The 22,656-nt window shown below is 40.2% G+C and overlaps 1 protein-coding gene across 4 annotated transcripts in view; it reads right to left on the bottom strand.

Moving 5' to 3' along the window:
• PLCE1 (phospholipase C epsilon 1) overlaps window positions 1-22,656 on the bottom strand; it is a 143,237-nt gene that overhangs the window by 83,298 nt on the left and 37,283 nt on the right. The gene's annotated exons all lie outside the window — the stretch shown is intronic.

Genomic DNA, 22,656 nt, shown 5'->3' with positions numbered 1-22,656 from the left:
GAACAAATAATCTATTAAAATGCTGATCTTATGTATTGCACTAAAACATTATTTGAATCAAAGGTTATCTGATCACAGCTGTAAATGAAATTAAATGAAAAGAACTGTTGCAGAAACAATAGACTGAAGTGGTCTCTCTGTAGCAAATGGTGGGTTTTAAAGGAGGATTTGAAGAAAGGGAGAGGCGGCGGAAGGAAAAAATCCCAGCATAAACAAACATCAGGAGAGAACAGATACGAGTTGTTTGAGGAAGTAGTCTCTCTGAACATACCTGTGAGATGCTGAGAAGAGTTGAGTAGGAGGAGCAGAGGTTACAAGAGGTAAGAACAGAAAAACAGGATGTGACAGACCTGTGGAGACTTCTGAAAGTAGCTACAAGGAGTTTGGAAGAGTGCAGGAGGGAACAGGAAACCTGTGCAGGGATCTGAGGAAGGGCTTCACATTGACTAAGTAACAAGCCAGGTAAATGATTTTAGCGACAGGATTCTGGGGACTTGAATGAATGGCCACTTGTTTTGTCCTTTTTAACACAGCTAGCTGTCATGGGACTTAATGGCACTGGGCGTTTTTATGGGTGTAGTCTCTAAAATGACACATCATGCTCTTGTTGAATCTAGAGGCCTGAACTCCTCCTAGTGTCTCAAAAACCCTAGGCTTAAAAAACAAAACCTAAAATCCTAAATCACTTCCGATAGAAGGGTTTCACAACAGAGGAGTGCTATTCCTTTAAATTGTGCATTTCAACATACTGGTTTATATAAAATATCATTTATGGTATATTTCAAGAACTGATAATTAGTGCATTTGTTAATGTATAAAGTCAACAATTTCTGTAAGTTCTGCTTCCTTCCATTGTCTGACGGACAGAATTGATTTGCCAACTAAGGATGGCATTTTGTGTATTTTGTTTAAATGGGCTGTGGCCCACTAAAGCCCACAGTATACCGTATATATTTTTAGTCTTCAAGGAGCCACAAGACCCTTCATTCTTTATAAAATAAATAATTCAGAATGTATTTGCAAAGTCATCCCTAGATACTGTTATTTAGTAAGCCGGAAGACAGCATTTGTGACACATAAGGCTGAGACAACCTGACCTTTAAAGATTATCTTTTTTCTGCAGAGCAGAAAGTAAGGTCTCTGGTCAACCAGCAGAATTAATCATATTCTTAATTACTACAAGATAATATATAGGGGTGGACTTGCCACATGGATTTGGAAACCTTTGAATAACAGAATGCTGAAAAGCCACATCAGAACTCATCTACTTTCTAAAATTTACACTACTGTATTTTCATAATATTTAATTTTGTTCTGTAAGTCAACAATATTTTCCCATGGTGGCTTCCAACATTTTAAATAATTTAGAACTACATACAAAGTAATCACAATACTAAGAAAAGTAGTTCTAAACACTTATATTTCACTTACTTCTTTTTAATATAGCACAGCCATACAGGTATAAGAAAAAGAATTAAGAGAACAAGCTGAAGGCTCCAAGCAGCTTGTCCACATCGTAAGGCTGCACAAACTACACCCATGCCTACATCCATCTCTGACTCTGCCAAAACTGTGGCATCCAAGTTGGAGCCAATATGAGTGATTTATCTGCAAAATGCAATGAAAACTGGTCGCAGTGATCCTCTGAGGACTCTTAACACTTGGTTATCTCTAGACCTTTATACAAAAAGTTCTTCATTGCTCAGAAGTGTTCTGCTGGCAGGGAAGTAAGTTTATTTTTCATTGCCACGATCACCACGGAATCGCTATAATTGTTTTTTATTTGTCTCTGGTAGCACTCATTACAAGTTTTCCCTATTCCCTTTCCACTCCCTGCACTGTAGCCCAGTTGTCATCAGCTTTCCAGAATATCAGGCAGCTGACTTTACAATTGGGTCGAAGATGTTTCAGGAGGATTGCACCAACAAACTAAGCCTATCCCTGACTGTGACTAAAGCTTCCACAAAATGGCCAGCTAAACCTGTAGAAAAAGTCCCTAGAGACCTCAGGGAACCTTCTGGATTCATCAGCCTTTAAGGGCAGACCATAGCAATTGGTCCTCCATCCCTGCAAGCATTGTGACATCAGGTGTGACGCAGCTCCTACAGTGTTTGCAGGGCCTGCCAGTCAGCTGATAGGTGGCTCTTGCAAATCTCTGTGACTTGCGACAAGCCCTGTGCTGTGACTGTTGGTGCTTCCAAACCCATGCCTTTGCAAGCATTGATGACCACAGCAGCACTTGCAAAGGGTCTTGGCTTTGCAAGTATGACATTCTTGTTGGTGGTGCCTGAAAAATGCTGAGCCTTTCCCACTATAGTTTGAAACCATGTGGGCAAAAGAAAACAGGGTCACATATGACAACATAGTGACCCCACAATGACCTGTGGATAGAGGGAAAGATCCAGCCCATTGACTGTATTCAATTCCTCCCTTCTGATCTAGCTCTTGCTCTTGTCCCAGCCCCATTCAAATGAGGAGGAATGACTGTTGGGAGGAGCACAGAGAGAAGAAATGCCATGGTGTATCTGGAACAGCATGACTGGACGCCTTCATCTGCCCCAGCTGCAACAAAAAATGTCTCTCCCATATCGGTCTCCACAGCCACAGCTGGCGCTGCAAGCTTCCAACAGTTTGACTTCACCCCCAAAGGTGCACTCCATTGTCTCCCAAGACAGACAGATGCCAACCAATCTAAATGCTCAATGTGGCATATGGTTTTAAAAGAAAATAGAACAAATCATAAAATCATCATTTTAAAGGGTAAAACCATGGAAATAAAATCAGAACCAAACTAAACACCTCAATAAAACAAAAGACCCAGAGAAATAAAAGTGTGTAGTTCAGCTGGGGTTGAAAAGACAACAGATTCAGGACCAGGAAAGCCATCCTGGGAAGGGCATTCCAAAGCTGGTGTGCCACTACCAAAAAAAAGAGGAGAGCACTAAATCCAGTCACATTCCACCTCACTTTCAGGGGTATAGAAGGCAGAGGAAGATCTTAATACGTGTCAGGAAAAGGCACCAAGGTTCCTACGAGTAAAAAACAAAGAAAAATACCAGTACTCCAGATTATGCTCAGAAAGCAGCAGCAGTAAAGCTGACAAGTACGTTTTTAAAAAATCTGAAATGCATGGGGGGGATGGTATCTTTCCCATTATTAGTAACTAAGCTGCACAATGGCAAACAGTGGTGAAAGTATGCAAAATGCCCCAGCATTTAACTATGCAGCAGTCTTCATCTCACCATCCTTTTTGCTGTATTTACATTCAGTCAGTCATCCCTAGTACACCTCTGTTACTTGCATAAGAAGTCTTCTTTTCTCTGAAAGTATTTGGCTAGCAAAAATAAATTCTAACCGCGGTAGTTGCTTTCCAAAACCTTTTAATGAAGTTGATATCAGTTGCTTACGCTGCATTCAAGTTTTTCTTAACTGCTAAAACAAAGAAACCTTTTGTTTGTAGAGAGAGGCGACAGTGGCTTGCTGCAAAGATGATATAAAGAATAATAATGTTAATCTCTAGTGCATGGAAGGAGACATTGGGGCACTTAACTGTCTCCAAAAAATGCGCATTTCACCAACTGTTTTCAAAATAGTGTCTGGTTTTCTGCAGTGTACAAGAACTCTGCTCAATTATATGCAGAGATGTAGGTTAGAGACAGGTAAATGAAACATATGCTCTTCTGGAACCTGATGTTCAAAGAAATTGGCAAGTGTAAGTAAAGAAAGAAAAGTACCGGTATATTTTACTTGACAATGTTTAACCATATAGCCCTGTGAATTTCAGAGGAGAGATTATATATATATTTCAATAAACTGTTGCCTGGCATGTTTCCAGTCCAACTTCAGCACACATGCAGACATCACTCTCCGTTACTGTAAGAAAAACTATAAGGAACTGGGACAGAATAGTGGTTGACAGTGTCAGCTATGAGCCAAGAATCTAAAGTGCTACATAAATGCCAAGAATAAAGATAAGAGTCACCAGATGAGAGTTAATGCTAGAATTCTGGAAGGAATTGCAAACGATGGGCAAGGGGGCTAGTTTCATTAGAGAGAAAAATACAAAATCTTTCCATACAGTATCTGGCTAGGGAGCAAAAGATATAGAATAAGGATATATTCTCCAGAGATCTAGCTGCACATTTCATGCAGACATGTTTAAACAAAATGAAACCCACCTTCACCACAAAAACACACTTTCAGATGGGATTATCTAACAAAACAACAGCAAAAAATAATAATCATCCTCTCCTTGCTTCAAGACATTTCATCAAATTCCTTCCTCTCCCATATGTTTTGAACCCCATGCAGGATGAAAGTAGGTTGGAGCGGATTTGGAAAAGGAATAGCATCAAGTCCCCATTATCACTATTGCTGCTTATCTTCAAATTGCTCGGCCCCATTAAAGGTTTTCCTGGAATAAAAGAGGGACAATGGATTTAACTACATGCATTCACATGCAACATGTAGTTTGTTAGGCTCTATTTAAGTCAACCTGAATGTCATTATTCTTAAGGAACTTTATTTCATCTTTAAACAAAACAAAATAAAAAACCTTTCTTATAAGGTATTGCAAATGAAAATATTGTTATAGGTTTGTGGGTGCCAGATTCCCCTAAATTCCTGGGTCCAGTAAGTGTTAGAATTTAATTAAGGTTTGGAGTATTAAGCAGGGTGCCAGACACTGAACCTATGGATTTAGCAAGTGTTAGAATATAAGCCAGGCTGGCTGCTGTAAGTGTTGGAAGTGTAAAGAAAAAGAAGGCACATTTTTTCATATGGGGCGGAATTGTAAAATAATTAAAAATCATTGGGAAATGATTTATAATGAAATGAAATGAATGTTTAAGACAACCTTTGTTAAAAGACCAGAAGCCTTTTTGCTAGGCATTACAGGTCAAGATCTGCCAAAACAGGAGAGGAAACTTTTTATGTATGCTACAACAGCGGCTAGGATATTGCTAGCCCAAAAATGGAAGGATGACGAGATACCAACTAAAGAAAAATGGCAATAAAAATGGATGGAATATGCAGAAATGGTGAAGTTAACTGAAAGACTTAGAGACAAGGACAATAGAGACTTTTAAAAAGACTGGGAACCGTTTATGTTGTACCTACAGAAACATTATAAAGAAGTGGACTCATTAGCAGGGTTTGTGTAAACACACAATTAACAAAATAAACATAGAGATTAAGATATAGTAATTGGAAAATAACAGAGTATAAGACGTAAATTGAAAACAAATATGGTGTTAAAACGATAAGAACATAACAATATTCAATTTAAAGAATGCAATTTTAAGGTATAATAAAATATGCAGGAGAAGTTAATATGTAAAAAACCAGAAGAGGAAGTTGAGGGAAGTCGGGGGGGGGGGAGCTTTTTATTTGAGATGATGTTGCTGTGTTGAATATAAAATTGTAAAACTCAATAAAAACTATTTTAAAAAGAATATAAGCCAGGCTAGTTTCCTGATGAGATAATTGCCGAGATGATGAGCCATTAAGAAATGTGCTGGCCTACTAAGAAAGCTAAGGAAAAGGGGTTCTGTGCAAGGCAGCAAATGGATGGGGCTCCTCTTTCAGCTCTTAGAGGACAAAGCCAGAGTTTAGTGTTTATAGTTGGCTTTGATGTGACCTAGACTGGAAAAAGGTTGCAGGCTGGTATAGACAGCAAGCTGAATGGTTGGTTTCTGGTTGAATCTAAGGCTGCGGTGATGGGAGAAACTAGACCCTCTTGGGGTGTTAATGCTATGAACGCCTCCATCATAGAATCGGGTTGTATATATGTGTAAATAAACCATACATCGTAAAGAAACCACAGTCTCCGCTGTGCCTCATTCCCAAAACACAGACCCTGGATGAGCATCTGGAACCCCTGGAACCTCACACAGTTCAGAAATTGGGGTGGTTTGAAACTAATTTTTATCCATACAATTTCAGCAGTATCACAGTAATTATTTACTGTCAAATGTTCTGCAGTGATAGGTTTCAAAGATGACACACTCAAGACAATGGACAAGCCATTCTTGGATCTGTAAACTATCTCAGTTGTAAAAGGTAAACAATCATAAATAACTTGTGGAAGAACAAGACTGGAGATATAGCTGGCCTGTAACTCTATATAAACAGGCCATAACTCAAGAAGGTGTTGCAAATCACACACACATATATATACAACTCAGAACAAAACCTTTATGTAACAATTATACAATGGAGGTTTCAGTGTTCTGACTGAACTATGGTGGTTGGAAACAGAATGGTCCTGAAAATTTAATTACCGTACTGAAACCCTTTTTCAGGTGTAAAGATTAAAACGCTTCCTGAGTTGTCAAAAGTAGTTTGGCATTATAATACCTTAAAAACTAACAGCATAAACACTGCAATGGAAAGCAGATTTTTTTCTCATACTGTGCCAATATGCAGATAGGAACCATAATTATATTATATTATATTATATATTATATTATATTATATGCAATAATATGAAACCTGCCTGGTTCCTTTTTATTACTGTTTTCCTCCTATGAAGGAACCTGTGTGTTTCACCTGAAGACATAGACAGACTGAATAACAGCTGGGTTTTTTTGTTCTCAGAGAATCATGTCATGTTCCTTCTTCCCAGCAGCCATTTGATGGAACCCAAAACCTACATAGCACTTAACACAGCCTATTTAAATGCCTGCTACATCTTCTCACTTTACATTTTGAGACTGTGTGTGATCAGATGTAGACTCACAGGCAATTTCCCCCTTCCCAACCTTCGCTTACCATCTAGCCTGACAAAGAGTTCTGCAGAACTCAAAAGCATGCACACTATTTTGTGATATTTTAGTTAGGCTCACAAAGGTATTGCCCAAAAATGGATTTTGGAATAATTTTTATGGAGCAAAGGTTGAGTTTCTACATGTGTAATAAGCAAAAACGTGAGATAATAAAATCCATTGTCCTGGGAGCACCCTGTATTCGTCATAACACTTGAAAACAGCAAGTCTTGTTTCTGAATGACACACAGGTATGTTCTGGAAACTCTCATCTCACACAAACAAGAATATTCTCTCCCTACGAAGTGTGTCAGAACTTCAAGACATACTTTTTGTCCAATGAGCAGTAAATCCAAGCAAAGCTGTCCTCTCTCCTCAAAGCGTTCTATGGCTCACATGCAGACTTTGAAAATGTACAAAAATGACTTGAAAAATGAAGTCATTGTCTTACCCCGAAAGCTGTGAAAAGAATTCTAGCACAAATATATATTGCAGTATGTTTTCCTTATATGCTAGATAGTTTCCATAATCTTTAATTTTACAACACTGGGAGGTGGTAAAAAGGATTTGTGAAACAGTTGCATGTACCTTTAAAGTAAAAGGTAAAGGTAAAGGTACCCCTGCCCGAACGGGCCAGTCTTGACAGACTCTGGGGTTTGTGCGCCCATCTCACTCAAGAGGCCGGGGGCCAGCGCTGTCCGGAGACACTTCCGGGTCACGTGGCCAGCGTGACAAGCTGCATCTGGCGAGCCAGCGCAGCACACGGAACGCCGTTTACCTTCCCGCTGGTAAGCGGTACCTATTTATCTACTTGCACCCAGGGATGCTTTCGAACTGCTAGGTTGGCAGGCGCTGGGACCGAGCAGCGGGAGCGCACCCCGCCGCGGGGATTCGAACTGCCGACCTTTCGATCGGCAAGCCCTAGGCGCTGAGGCTTTAACCCACAGCGCCACCCGCGTCCCACTGTACCTTTAAAGTACTAGATAGGAAAGCTACATATGGGCACAATCCTATATACATCTACTCAGGAGGAAATTCCATTGAGCTCAATGGTACTTACTCCCAGGTAAGTAGATCTAAGATTGCAGCCTTAAAATGTGAAGTTTAATCAGCCCGGATTGAATTTATTTTGCACGGGGGAGGGGAAGAATGGGAAGAAGAAGCCAACTAATCTTGCCCATCTAGTGGATAAATCTATAACTCAAACCAGGCCAAGTAAGAGTCAGTAAAGGAAGATCATTTTCACAAGTAACAGTAAACTATAGTTCAGTACTACATGGGCACGTCTGGATTTGACCGAACAAAGTATTGGGTTCACACATTCCCCACTCCTCTTCCAGTGCAACTGGGAGATTTTAGTTTCACTTTTTAAAGAGTCCTGCTGCCTTAGCATTATGTTTGAACCAGGGATATTGGTTTAAGAAGCCAGGTGCATAACCCACCATTTTAAATTGGCTTGTTATGAAATCTATTGATGGAAAACAAGGTTTCTTTAAAAGCCAAACAAAACTCAGTCAAAGTCCTGCTCCTGGCTTGTTCAGCTCATCCACGTAGCACTAAACCATGGTTTAGGATGATGTGAGAACACGGTCACTGTGTAAAAGTATACTTAAGCCAGTAATATATTAAAGGTCTAGGATAAAGCTTTTCTGTCTTTTCCTGCTGGAGTTCAATGTCACACGAGACATCTGAATTGAAAACATTTGGCTTAGGACCAGAAAAACAAAAATACTTTATATTAACTTCTCTTATCCTCTGGAGACTAACACAGAGACAGGAACTGTAGTTCAGGCATCCATTAGATTTATTTTGTTATATATGTGTTAGTTTCAACTGAAATTCTTTGTATATTACAACTTGCTTGCAAAAATTGATGTGCAGTTATGCTCCTTTAATTTGTAATGTTATGGTCAGTGGTATATGCCACTACTATGATAACTCCTCAAAAATATGAAGTGATTGAGTTGAACTGCCATGAGATACAAGAGAAGGGTTTAAGCTTTCTTTAGAATTAATTACGTGATAAAAACTGGTTGACTGCCTTATATTATACATCTGAATGAGCAAACGAAGTCTGGTGGCTTGCACAGACCCATAACTACAGCTCACCTCAATCTACCACTACACCCACATAAATTGTCCCTAAAACATTTGCAGGACTATAAAGCCAACATACTTAGTAGGGAAAAGGAGATGATCTATCAAGGATGGCCACTGAATGCCTTAGCATCAGCTTCTTCTATTTAAATTAGCAGGATGGGCAATACCAGTTGCTTTATTGCCGTGTTAGCTAAGGTGGTGTCTTCTGCATATTGTGGAGTACAAGATTCATCCATCCTGATCACAGGCCATACTGGCTGGGGCTGATGAGAGCTGTAGCTGATAACCATGTTAGTGACCTCTGCTTTAGCATGAGAGTAGATTTTTAAGGGCAAGGCAAAGAATGTCTAAGATGGTGGGCAGAAGGAGGGAGCAGGAAAGTGGGATGGCGCTGCTGCTAAAACAATGACAGGGATCCAGTAGCACTCCGTATGTTGTTGAATTTACATCCGGCCCCAGCCAGCGTGGCCAACAGTCTAGGATGGTGGAAATCATAGTCCAGCAACCTCTGGAGGGGGCCACCAGTGTCCCCCCACCCGCATGCTAAAAGAATGTTGGCAAGCAAGATGCAGACAGGCTGCAAACTGAATTCGAATGATGTAGGGAAGCAAAACTGGTGATTCAGTTAGAGATTCTGGGCGTTGCCCCTTGTGCCTCCACTGGGCCCACAATTCAGTCCTCCAACACATTTGAGTTTGGCACCCTGCTTTATATATTACTGCCAAATATTTATATAGTGCTGCCAAATATTATCTGTGCAACCCAAGTAGACAAGGCAAATTGTTTTTCTGAGTGCTGGAGCCCGAGGAGCACAATGAACCACAAAATAAACCCCAAATTGCTGTTGAGTGCTTTAACTGTTCCCCTAATGTTGGCACTTCTTACTATTTCCCATCACGTAGGACACCACATGGACACCACCACCTATAGTCCCCAGAGAGACAACTCCCAGTGTTTAAGCCGACAGATCACCAATATTTACTAATCTGGGACTTCCAATCAGAGGCAATTTTTTTTTTACTTTCCTCATTTCAAATGGACAAAAGCACAAAAGAAAACTAAATATTTCAAGCATGTTTTGTTATTTGTACGGGGGTGGTAAATCTGCGTCTCAGCTGTACAATTTCAGACTGGGAGCTCACATGACTGGATCTTTTACAAAGAGACAATTGCATACAGAAAACGAGCATGTCAGAGAGAAGCTTTTCTCCTTACATACTAGTTCTCTATGTGCAGATGTGTTTGCATGAAAGAGTATTTATTTAATCAATCAGTCAATCAATCAATCAATCAATCAATCAATCACTTGAACCTGCAGTCTGAAGCAGTACATATTAATCACCTCAACAATATATCAGATTTGATAGTTGAAGAGGACTGTTAGGGTGAGTGTATGAAATCAATATTTACAGAGGAGGAGGAGAAATTCAGTATTAGTGCTGGGTACCGACATTAATCGTCTCTGCCTTTTCTTCTCTTACTAGAGCAACAGCTTATGCCCAATACTAAAACAGTACAGTTCATCTCTGATCCTCCTTCTTAACATATAAAGATTCATACAGTCCCAAGTACTGGGGAGTGAGGAAAACTGGCAGAATCCCACCAATTAGGGACCTTCAAGCCTCTGTGTGAAGAACGGGTCTCATTCAGTCTAGTGCTGTAACAGCCAAATAGTTTACAGAACACACACAAAAACACACACAATAAAGGCAGATGTTTAGAAACTCCCATACTATTGTATTAGCTCCTTATCACCATCTTTAAGATTCCCCCTCCCCCTCTTTTCGAGGCAACATAAAATAGTCACCGATGAAAAAGTACAGAAATATTATATTATTACCAGTTTAGGGTGATATTTTTCAATAAGTTTACCTGTTCTTAATTCATATCATAAATATCAGTCTGTGAAACCATAGCAACGTAAACAGTCTCTTCCATGCATATCTTCAACAATACAAGTTAAGTTAGAGTCTGGAAATCCTTTGCAATGTAATAGTAAAAAAATATTTTTAATTATATAAAGTGATAAAAATAAATGTAGAAATATAGCAAAATGCTCCTTTAGGGATACACTTGCCTTCATGCTTATATGGTAGAGAACAGGGATAGAGAGAGAGTATATTATCAAACCATCCAATTAAGTCATTAATGCATTGAGGCTTAGTTTTCTATCAACTCTGAAGTGAGCAGATTCAGTAAAGCTGTCATTCAAGTTTAAGTCACAGTGTAAGAACTTTGCTTTCGCTACTTAGAATAGGACAACTTGTCACAGTTACTGTAATTTTTCAGAACTGCCATAATGTTTAAGATAGTAAACAGTTCAATTTATCAGAATGGGTAAGTTACTATGTTAGTCATGTAGTCTTGATTGCTTAAATTCCTAAAATACAGTACATATTGTAAGTTCCAGTAAAGTACACTGACATAACCATTAAAAAAAATCAAACTGAGCTATTTTAACTACAACAGTATGCAACATAAAGTAAGCAAATAACTTTATTAGGATTTCTATCATATATATAACAGAAAGTACCTAGACATTTTATATGGAATACACAAATGTTTGATGAGGAAACATGAACAAAATCTTTCAAAAGTAATCTAAATCTGATTCTGTAAAAATGTTTCAATACAACTGCAGTATGAAACCTCAAAATCATACACAGATTTTCAGCTATCATGTTAGACTCACAGCAGAAATCCATTTTATCCTCCAAGTAAACACAAGTCTATTATTACATGCAGCTTACTTAATATTAAATTTTAATGAATAGATTGGTTGTTCAAATTGCTAGCATTTTAAAACCATGCCTCATTAAAAAGGTTTCTAATGCAAGAAGTTTAATTCTGCAATTGTACTATGATTATACAGCCAGAATGAGAACCAGTAACCAGATACTTGCAGCAAACATATTTAAAATTGGCAACAAACGACATAAAGATAATATAAACTCAAACACAAACTGGCTTTAAGGCCAGCAATGAACTAGGAAACAATAAAAGCATTTCTGTGTACAGAGTTTAGCAATTAGTTAGAAAGGAAGAACCTTCTTTAAGAAAGAGCTGTTTATTACTTTTGCACACATTAATAAATCTTGATATAAACACAAAGCATGTTTCAATGAAAACAGCATCCTGCTTATTACTGCAAAAGGTCTTAGAAAACACACTCTTCTGCTCTTTAAAGGCAGTTCTGTAATTCGTACTATGAAACAAAACCTTTGGTTACAATGAATGAACCATACCTTCTGCAGTCTAAGTATCCACAGTCTGCTGAACCAAATCACATCCACTTGAAGCAAAAGCTACATTGGATATGGAATGCAAGAGCAAACACACACACGCCAAGCAGCCCAAACAAGCCAACTGTATTCAGCTATACAGGATGACAGTCTGCTCTCGTCTCAAGAGGCTATGTCTAAGAGCCTGTACAGAAACTAATGTGTAGCGCCAAATCTAATCCTTTTGCTGAATTTCACATGCTGCTGCTTCACCTCTTCAGTTCCTACTTTCTCAACAGTCCCATTTTTAAAAAAAACACACCCACAAACAAACCTGTAAGAGCCACACAGAGAAAGAAAATCTGGATCATGTCACTTGCTGAGACATTTCTGGACCTTGCATATCTGGTGCTATTTTAATTTTTGCAAATTGAATAATTTTTAAAAATAAAACTGAAAATGCCAATTCAGATACAATTATAGTATAGCATGAATTCCTGCAAAGCACAATCTTCTCAAGAGACTTAATACTTGATCTCATTGAGTTATTTTAACTAGTAATAGTTTACAAGACCTATAACTGATATGTTTTTAGGTGTCCTCAAGGGAAGTAAAGGTTTAAAATAAAACAGTGGAGGCTATTCCCAATGCCCAAGTTCCCCAAATCCTAAAAATATAGTGATACTTCTGCCTACTTCTGAGGACAAACTTCCTCAGCACAAGCAATGTGAAGAATCGTGGCAAAAGGCAGTGACCCTCCAAGGCCCATGACAGTCTAGAATCATAGAATTACAAGAAGGAAGGAACCCAGGGGGTCATCTAGTCTAACCCCCTGCAATGCAGGAATCCTGTCCACAGCCACCCCTAGGTGGACTTGAACCACCAACCATCTGGTTTAACAGCCAGATGGACATGAATTTGGGCAGGTCAGACAGGGAAGTGGGACTCTGCTTAACACACAACACTGCACATTCAGGGTTTCTGTTTAGGCAGAGAGATATGAACAACCTCACTCATCAGTCCATAATCCAGAGGACACAAGAATTGCACAAGTTCACCTTTATGATGTTATCTTCCTTTGCTTTTTCAACCAACGTCACTTTTTTTACCCCATGAGAGAAATCTAGACTGCAACCCTGTTCCAAAATATTTAGCAATATGAAGCTACTTCATTAAAACTGACCTTGCAGTTACAGCGGAATGACTAAGAGAGAGACTGATATGCATGAGTAATAACTGCTGCTTGTAACAAAAGAAACCAAGTAGAGTTCCAGAGAAAAGTAGCACAGATAAGCCTTTTGAATGGTATCCAATAAATGTCAGGCATTGTTTGGGGGTGAGGGTGGGGATTGACCGGGGGGGGGGGCTAAGCTATGGCTCTTTTGTGGTGGGTTCTGGGCCTCCTGCCCCCTTCTCCTCTTTTAAAACTTAAATAAACCTTTGTTTATTCTAGGGCAGCTGGGAGCACTGCAAAGCACCAAGCTATTGAGATCCCACCCAGCCGCCACCTTAATTTGCCAGAAGCATCTATACATATACATTAGTAGAGGCAAATCTTATATAAATTTGTGACATGGTAGTATGCTCCCAGTCTTTTAATTACTTAACAATGACCCTATTAATCATATGTAAGCTTAGAGTTAATACAGCAACCCTATACATGTTTACTCAGAAGTAAGTCCATTGAGCTCAATGGGTCTAAATATCAGGTAAATGTGCAAAGGACTGCAGCCAAAGTGTAAGAAAAAAAGGTGGTCTGCAGTGATCCATTAGCTGCAATAAATAAAGGATGAAAAATTTGGGAACATGCAATCAAACACTTCTTAAATGGCTAGTCTGTAAAGATACAGGATATCTTTTGTAAACCACTTAGAGGTTTTCCTACAATCAAACAGTATATAAATTTTGCTACATAAATAAATCTGCACTTGAAGGGATACAGTGTCAGGAGCCGCAACATACAAAGGCATATTGGAGTACAAACCTTCTACAGTAATAGAGACTAAGGTTTCTTAAAAAAAACTTTGAGGAATTATACTGAAGCATTGTTGAAGCTAAGTGAGTGCGGATCCGAGTGCATGACTGGTAGCCCCAAGATTTTACAAATCGGTTTTTTCATTTTTTTTTAAAAGGTGGGATATAATAAACACTTCAAAACCTATTATGTGTTAGTAAAATTAGAACTGAGATCCATAAGAACAATCCATTATCATAGAATTGTAGAGTTGGAAGGGATTCCAAGAGTCATCTAGTCTAACTAACTTCTTGCAGTGCAGGAATCTCAACTAGATCATACATGACAGACGGCCATCCAACCTCTGCTTGAAAACCTCCAAGGAAGGAGAGTCCACCACCTCTCGTGAGAGTCTGTTTCACTCTGAAACAGCTCTTACTGTCAGAAAATTCTTCTTGATGTTTAGTTGGAATCTCCTTTTCTTGTAACTTGAAGCCATTGGTTCCAGTTCTAGCCTCGAGAGCCGGAGAAAACAAGCTTCCTTCAACCTCCATGTGACAGCCCTTCAGATCTTTAGAGATGGCTACCATACCTCTTCTCAGTCACCTCTTTACCAGGCTAAGCATGCTCAGTTCCCTCAGCCGTTCCTCATAAGGCTTGGTTTCAAGACCCTTTTATCATCTTGGTTGCCCTCTTCTACACATATTCCAGCTTGTCAATATGTGGTGCCCAGAACTGGACATGGTACTCCAGGTTTTAAGGCTCTGCACAAACTAACAAGAAATGGTATTAGTCACTTTTTGACCATAAGTACTTCCCAGACTGCTTGTATGCAACCATGGGCCCGATGGAAAGATGGGAGTGACGTCCAGGCAACTTTGCAGTGGTATTGCATCCAAACCTAGAGAAATCTTTTTTGGTCACAAGGGGCAGAATAATCTATGGTTGTGTACACATTACCATTTACTCTGGCTCCAAAGCACTCCCCAACCCTGGTGTTTGAAGCACATGGCATTAACTACTATCAGAAATACTGCCGATAGATGCATGTCCCCTCAAAACAACTTCCACGTGGTTTGGAAAACAAGCCACACTCACTTTGAAATTACGCTGAGGTGTGCACACTCGAGGCAGCTGTGGCACATGCGCAGACGACAGATTCATTAATACGAGTTGAAGAGTCTACGGGCACAGGGAAACTATACAGGTGAAGACATCCTGTTCCCTTCTCTGGTGTGTACAGAAGCATGCAAATACAAGAAATGCAGCACTGTGTTTTAAGCCACTAATGTTGATAGCCTATGTTAGTGGGGAAATGTGCTAGTGATTTCTATTGATTTATGTATACTGTCTATAGCAGCCGCCCTGTGCTGGAAGCTGAAGAAGGTTCGGTGTGAAGTTTTCCAGGGCAAGCAAATATGTTTTTAGATAGGTAACATGCATACTAAGCTATTTTCCCTATGCCCTAAATATACAGTGGTACCTTGGTTCTCAAACTTAATCCATTCCAAAACCAAAGTGTTCCAAAACCCAGGCGCGCTTTCCCATAGAAAGTCATGCAAAATGGATCAATCTGTTCCAGACTATTAAAAACAACCCCTAAAACAGCAATTTAACATGAATTTTACTATCTAATGAGATCATGGGTCCATAAAATGAAAGCAATAAACAATGTACTGCACCCACACAATCAATCAGTAGCTGAACCGAGTTCCACACAGTCACACAGAAAAAAGGGCCACAAAAACAAAAACACAAAATAAATAGCAAAAACAGACAGACCTCAGTGTAACACTCACTGTTCAGCTTCCAAAAAAAGTTTGCAGACCAGAACACTTACTTCCGGGTATTCCAGTGTTTGGGTTCCAAGTTGTTTGAGTACCAAGGTGTTTGAGAACCAAGGTTCCACAGTATGAGGGAGGAATTATTCATCATGCAAGTAGCACAACAACCTACCCTTTGCAGCCCTTTGCAGAGGAGATATGATCGGCAACGCACCAGCCCTAGAGCAAGAAAATTACTGCAGCTGTGGGAGAGCCAATCAGGGGTGCAGGTGGCTTAGAAGCAGGGCCTAGATGGCCCTGTTAAGTCTGATAGCTTTCACATGAAGGGGAGGGGAAGCAAGGAAAGTATCTCCCAGAATTCCTGCCCTATTCCTGCAGTCCTGAAAAGCCTTCAGCTTGTTACATTAATACTTTAAAAGGCAACTGGGCAGAGTTGTTTGCTTGTTTGGGGTGAGTGGGGGGTTAAGGCAAATACCACTGACAGGGAGTTACATTAAGAAAATGAAGTGGGGAACTCTGAACCATAATTCCAGCAACTTAGAGTTTTTACTCCATTCCCATCTCCAGCACCAAAGACACTAATTATAAGAAAGGATGGAAGCAATATTTTTGTTATTGTAACTCCCTGCCACTTTCCAAAAACCATTTTAAGCCTAAAATATTCAAGGAATTCATGAATACATAGTATTCTGAGATAAGGACATGGTTAAAAAAAAGTTGAAGTAAGGGTAGGAAGATTCTTGCTGGCATTCCTAACTTAAAAGTTTTACTACACCACTTATATTTTCCATCTAACCAGCTGGACACTTCCTTCTGGATGTAGGTTACTTCGGCCTTGGCAGAGGAATAAAAAGAGTTCATTTTATGAGCCCTCAGAAGAATGACTCAGGCTGAAAAACAATGACGGTCTGGGAAAGGTTCTTTTTTGCCTCAGTTTTGTAAGCAGCTCATAGATTCTTGTTATTTTGATTAAGCAGTGTATAAATCTTGCTAAATAAATAAACAAGCATGCTGGAGATGTAAGGCACAAGAGGTCTCATTTTAGGACTCCAAACGGTGGTACTCAAGTAACCTTTGTTTCTGTGGCATGAATCAGTGTTGATGTTGGCACAGTGCTGGATTGGCTCAGCCAGTGGATTTGTACCATGCTGAGCTTGCTACCACCTTTCCCCTCTGCTCACCAGTAAGCAGCAGTGATGTGCCAGACTGAAGGACTGTCAGGTGAGAGGTGGTGACGTGCCATACTATCTGCTACTGCTGGTAGCTTACCAGCATGAGTGTAGCCCGGGGGTGGGGGTGGGAGAGAAGCTGCCCCCCCTCAATCAAGTAAATAAATAAAAATACTTAACTGACCAACTGCATCACAAATAACTCGGTTCTGCCCCCCTAATACAATGCCTGCCCCCCTTAAAACAAATCCTGGCTATGCCCATGCTTTCCAGAGAATGGAACTGCTAGCTTGCTTCATTCTGTGCAACAGCTTGTAGATTTGAGGCAATCAGGTGACGCAAGGATTCTGCCTAGTCCAATAAAGACTTCTTGTCAGTCTGGCACAGACCAAATTCTCACCCTACCTATCTGCTTTCTGGTTCACTTGCATACTGCCACATCTAAAGGTTAAGGAACTAGAAGTTTAAGAAGTTTAATTTGCTTTGCTTTGCCAGATTTCCAGTTCCTATCCATAATTCTTCAGCTCACATAAGCACTAGAGCAAGTCTGGGGAATGTCAGCCCTCCAGGCCTCTCTATCTGACTCTAAGGCCTCTTCCAAGCCACACACAAACCTCAACCACAACCTTAATCAGACTAGCATACATACTATTCTTGAGTGTTTTTATCAGACTAGCTAAAGGATAAAGACGGGTGTATGATTGTATGCTGAAAGCAGACAACTGGCACAAAGGTAAAATTTGTATTTGCCACTTTGGTTACTTTTGCCTCTGGCTTGTGAGCTCTGGAATGTTGCCCAGAAGGGGGGGGGGGAAGTTCCCCATCTCTGCATTAAAGGCAGAAGGAGACCCAACTGTCAGTGACAATGGCCAGGATTTAATGCAAGTGCACAAACAAGCTTAACAAGGCAGACACAAACAATAGTTTCTGGTTCTGGTGTAACAACAAACTATGGTTTGCCAAAAAAAACCTAGGAAGTAACTACTTTGAGCACACAGGAAGGTCAGTGTGCAAGCCCAAGGCTGTTTCCACGGTCATTTCTGTCATGTGAACTGAGCTGGTGCATTAAGGTTTAAAATGTTTACCTTCAAAATCTAACATACTATGGTTTCAATGCTTCACATATGGGCCAACTACCATAACTGCAGCCTTTAAAGACTGGTAATAAGGAAACTGGCCTACGATACCACAGTTTTGCCCTGGTGGAAGTAACCCTGATACCATCTAGCACGAGGACTGCTTTAGTCTCTTAAGCTCCTTTAATATGCTATGATCCACCTTACAATACAGCCAATCTGTTCTTGGCAGCCCTAGTGAAACCAAAAGTATATCAGGTTTGTTCAAACACAGTTTAAGTGCTTTCCTGGCATATAAACAATGACATTCCCTTTCTTCTTTGCAAACTTGCAGCTTGGGCAGGAGGATAGTAACAGGCTATTTAGACATTATGAAATTTGATGTTTGCTGTGGGAGTGACCTCGTGACTTGTACTCAAGATCATCTAGTCCCTAAAGATACGGCTCTGAACACGCTATTCTTTCAATGAAACTGCCTATCATCCTAATTAAATACAGAAGCCAGAATCCAAAGAGCTGTGCACCTATTTCTGTGTGTCCAAGGGGGATCCAGGGCTGTGTTTCTCCCAAGGGGATATTTATACACAGTTTGTGATATGGTGTTGGTTGTGGTGAGGTCTGCTGGACAGAATGAACAAAAATCAGTGACTCCAATCTTCAGCCCCATGTCCTCCTTGAGGACGTTTGCCCTGCTGTATATGACACTGTGCTGTAATAACGCCTCATTTTTGGGATTTAGGATGGAGAGATATGGGTGGGTATAGCAACCTTTGACTTAATTGGAATAAAGCCTACTGAGCCATATCTATATTGTGACCCACTTGCACCTCTAGCCCAGTCCATGCAGCCCCCCTGGAGACTACCCACCAGAGAATGTGGCCCTCAACCCTACTGCTTTAGGTTCTACCTTCTCCCACCCCCTACATGCACTCCAGTTCCCTTCTTTATTTAATGTGGTAACCAAAGGGTTAATCTTGAACTCTGCAGAATATGTAGCAGGCTGTTGCAGGTGCAGTTGTTTGTTGGTAAAAGTGAATTCCCAGCGTAAGGCTGTGCTTGGTTTGTGCTATGTATCTTCTCTGCAAACTAAGCCCATATATCCCAGCTTGATCACCTAGATCCTCTGCAGCAGGCTTCCTCAAACTCGGCCCTCCAGATGTTTTTGAGACTACAATTCCCATCATCCTTGACCACTGGTCCTGCTGGCTAGGGATCATGGGAATTGTAGGCCAAAATCATCTGGAGGGCTGAGTGTGAGGAAGCCTGCTCTGCAGGAACATCATTTGTTGCTGCTCGAGTTGGTGAGGCTCATTTGACAACAACAAGAAACAAAGCCTTGTCCCTGTAGAACATTCTGCCAACAGAGATTCAACAGGCACCTTCTGTGCCAACTTTTTAATGCTTGCTGAGAACTTTTCTATTCCACCCAGCCTATGCAAACAATTAACCAATAAACAATAGTTAATCAGTGTGTAGTTTTAATTTTTTTAAATGGTTTGATTCTAACTGGTGTATCCTTCAAGGGTATTGTTTTTCAACTGCAAAGCAAAGGTCATGAACCCTCTCTCATGGGAAAATACTGGCTTAGATCAGACAGTTCTCCAAACCATGATTTGGAGCCCTCTGCTTCTCTTGGTTTCTACTCTCCTAATTGATTATTTTATCTCCTGAAGCCACTGTAGCCAATTACTCTGAGTCTTTCCCATCAACACTGGATACAGATGAAATCTTGCCACCAGAGTGAAAGAAACATACGGATGGAATATTAAAAATTATTTTCTGCAAAATGTAACACATTTAGCAAGCAAGCAAGCAAGCAAACAAACAAACACACACACACACACTTATAAAGTCTGATGCTATCTGGGAAATACCATTTTTTTATCAAATTAAGATCCCCATTCAACAAGATGTAGGTAAAACAAACGTGAAAGGTTTTCATTCAAAAGACAAAAAGTAACCCAAATACTTTTCATTATGAGATTGACTGCTGAAAGTTAGAACAACAAAGAACAGAAGTAGCAGAGACAGCAAGGTTGCTGTTGTTTCATCTGCTGTTGTGTTTTACAGTCTAGTTTTAGTATTGCTGCTACTACAGTGGTGCCTCGCAAGATGAAATTAATTCGTTCCGTGAGTTTTTTCGTCTAGCGAATTTTTCGTCTTGCGAAGCACGGTGTCGGAAAAGTTTTGGGAAAGCTTCAAAAATCGCCAAAAACCTCAAAAAAGGCTACCACACTGCGTTCTATGAGTTGCTCCTCGAAGTCAAGTCGCAACTGTATTAAGGGTGTTAAGAAAAAGGAAACAAACTTGCAAAAAACGCAAGACGTTTCGTCTTGCGAAGCAAGCCCATAGGGAAATTCATCTTGCGAAGCAGCTCAAAAACCGCAAAACCCTTTCGTCTAGCGAGTTTTTCGTCTTGCGAGGCATTCGTCTTGCGGGGCACCACTGTATTGTTGAGATTTTGAAAACTGTGTTTTGGCTGTATTGTGCCATTTTATCATTTATTATTCAGACTGCCTTGAGCAGGCTTTGGCATTAAAAAAATATGAGACTAATATTGCAGCAAATAAATAAAATATGGATGGTTTAAAAACACTTGTAAAACGACACTGTGTGCTTTCCCTCTCTCCAGCCTCGGAAAGATTTGAAGTGTTTTAAAGAAACTTGCAGATACATAGAAAGCTGGAACTATATCTTAGGGGTGCTATACAGTAGAACCTGGATTCTCAAACAGCTTAATTGATGAACAAATCGGCTCCCGAACGCCACAAACCCGGAAGTAAATGTTCTGGTTTGTGAAAGTTTTTCGGAAGCCAAACACCCGATGTAGCTTGAGTACAGGAGGCTCCTGCAGCCAATCAGAAGCCACGACTTGGTTTTCGAATGGTTTCAGGAGTTGAACAGACTTCCAGAATGGATTAACTTCGTGAATCAAGGTACCACTGTATTTCAAAAAGTAAAAACTAGGAGTTGTTGTGTGTGTTTTTTACAAAAACTCCTGCAGATTTTCAATTTTAAGATCCAGGACAAAATGTCACATTTTGGAAACCGCCCCCCCCCCCGGCTGGATGTCAATTTTGCCTTTGAAATCCCTGTAATGTCTGGGAAATGGCAGCCCTACCATGCTTTGAATATAGAATGTTCAATGCTTAGTGGTGCTGTGGGTTACACCACAGAACTTAGGACTTGCTGATCAGAATGTTGGCGGTTCGAATCCCCACGATGGGGTGAGCTCCCGTTGCTCGGTCCCTGCTCCTGCCAACCTAGCAGTTCAAAAGCACCTCAAAGTACAAATAGATAAATAGGTACTGCTCCGGCAGGAAGGTAAACGGCGTTTCCGTGCGCTGCTCTGGTTCGCCAGAAGCGGCTTAGTCATGCTGGCCACATGACCCGGAAGCTGTACGCTGGCTCCCTCGGCCAATAAAGCGAGATGAGCGCCACGACTGGACCTAATAATGGTCAGGGGTCCCTTTACCTTTACCTTTAAGCCAAGGCCTACGAAAGACCTTGGGCTGAAATCATTAATTAACTCCCGCCAGTGAGGGTAGACTGGGAAGCTGGGTGAGTGAGTAAGGGAGTGATGATGGTGTTGCCATTGCCAGAAACCTGGGCAAAAGTGCATTTCTGGTGGTGGGATTAAACAATACTGTTTTATTTTCATTATCATATCTTTGAAAACGCTCGGGTTGTTTGAGGTTTGCTTCCCTTGCTCAGAATAAAGCCAGCTATAAAATAAATGCTGAAAGTTTTATTCAGTCTCCACCTGCTGGCCAGAAATTCAAATTTCAACAACCCAAGACTGAGAACAAAAACCATAAGAAGTGTACCAGTATATTGCTAAAAGAAAGCAAAAAAGGCATAACTGAGGATTCCAATACTGCAGCCGCAACTGCAGCCAACTATTTTCAAAATACTAATAAAAATCCCCTAAGCTGAACAGGTATTTGAATATTGGTTCATAACCATTAATGAAAATATTCAGGTATCCACACAGAGAGAAGGAAATACCTGTGTAACATACATATTGTATATATGGTGTTCATTGTTTGTTAAGTATTTTTATAGTATCTCAAACTTAGTTTTATAATTTAAGCCACTTTAGTTAAATCTGGACAAGGGTTTGTGTCACTATGGGATGCTAGGAAAATGTCACTATACTCTTTTGGCTTGCTAGTTACATTCTAGTAGAAGTTGTTTCCTCAAATAACCAGGCAAAGAACATAGAAACGGAAATGCAATTCAGTGCAGAGAACTGGAGGATTAGGAAACAGCCTAACTCTAGCATCTTTTCAGAAGCTACAAGTAATAATAATAATAATGAAAAAGTGAGCTCTTATTATGCCCAGTGTGCTTTTTTTCCTTATAGTACTCATCAGCAAAGAGTATTGTCACCTATTAATTGATTGATTGCTGCCTGTGACAACCAGTTTGTGCTGATGTGACACCCATATCACTTTTATCAAGATATGAGTACTAGCACCTCATTTTTTTAGCCAAAAAGATTACTGATTATATCTTTAATACAGTGGTGCCCCACAAGACGAATGCCTCGCAAGACGAAAAACTCGCTAGACGAAAGGGTTTTTCG

The sequence above is a fragment of the Podarcis vaucheri genome (genome assembly GCF_965113315.1).
Source record: "Podarcis vaucheri genome assembly, chromosome: 5".
NCBI classification, from domain to species: Eukaryota; Metazoa; Chordata; class Lepidosauria; order Squamata; family Lacertidae; genus Podarcis; species Podarcis vaucheri.
The sequence above is the reverse complement of the archived record's forward strand: the minus strand, read 5'-3'. Positions and strand labels throughout refer to the sequence as shown.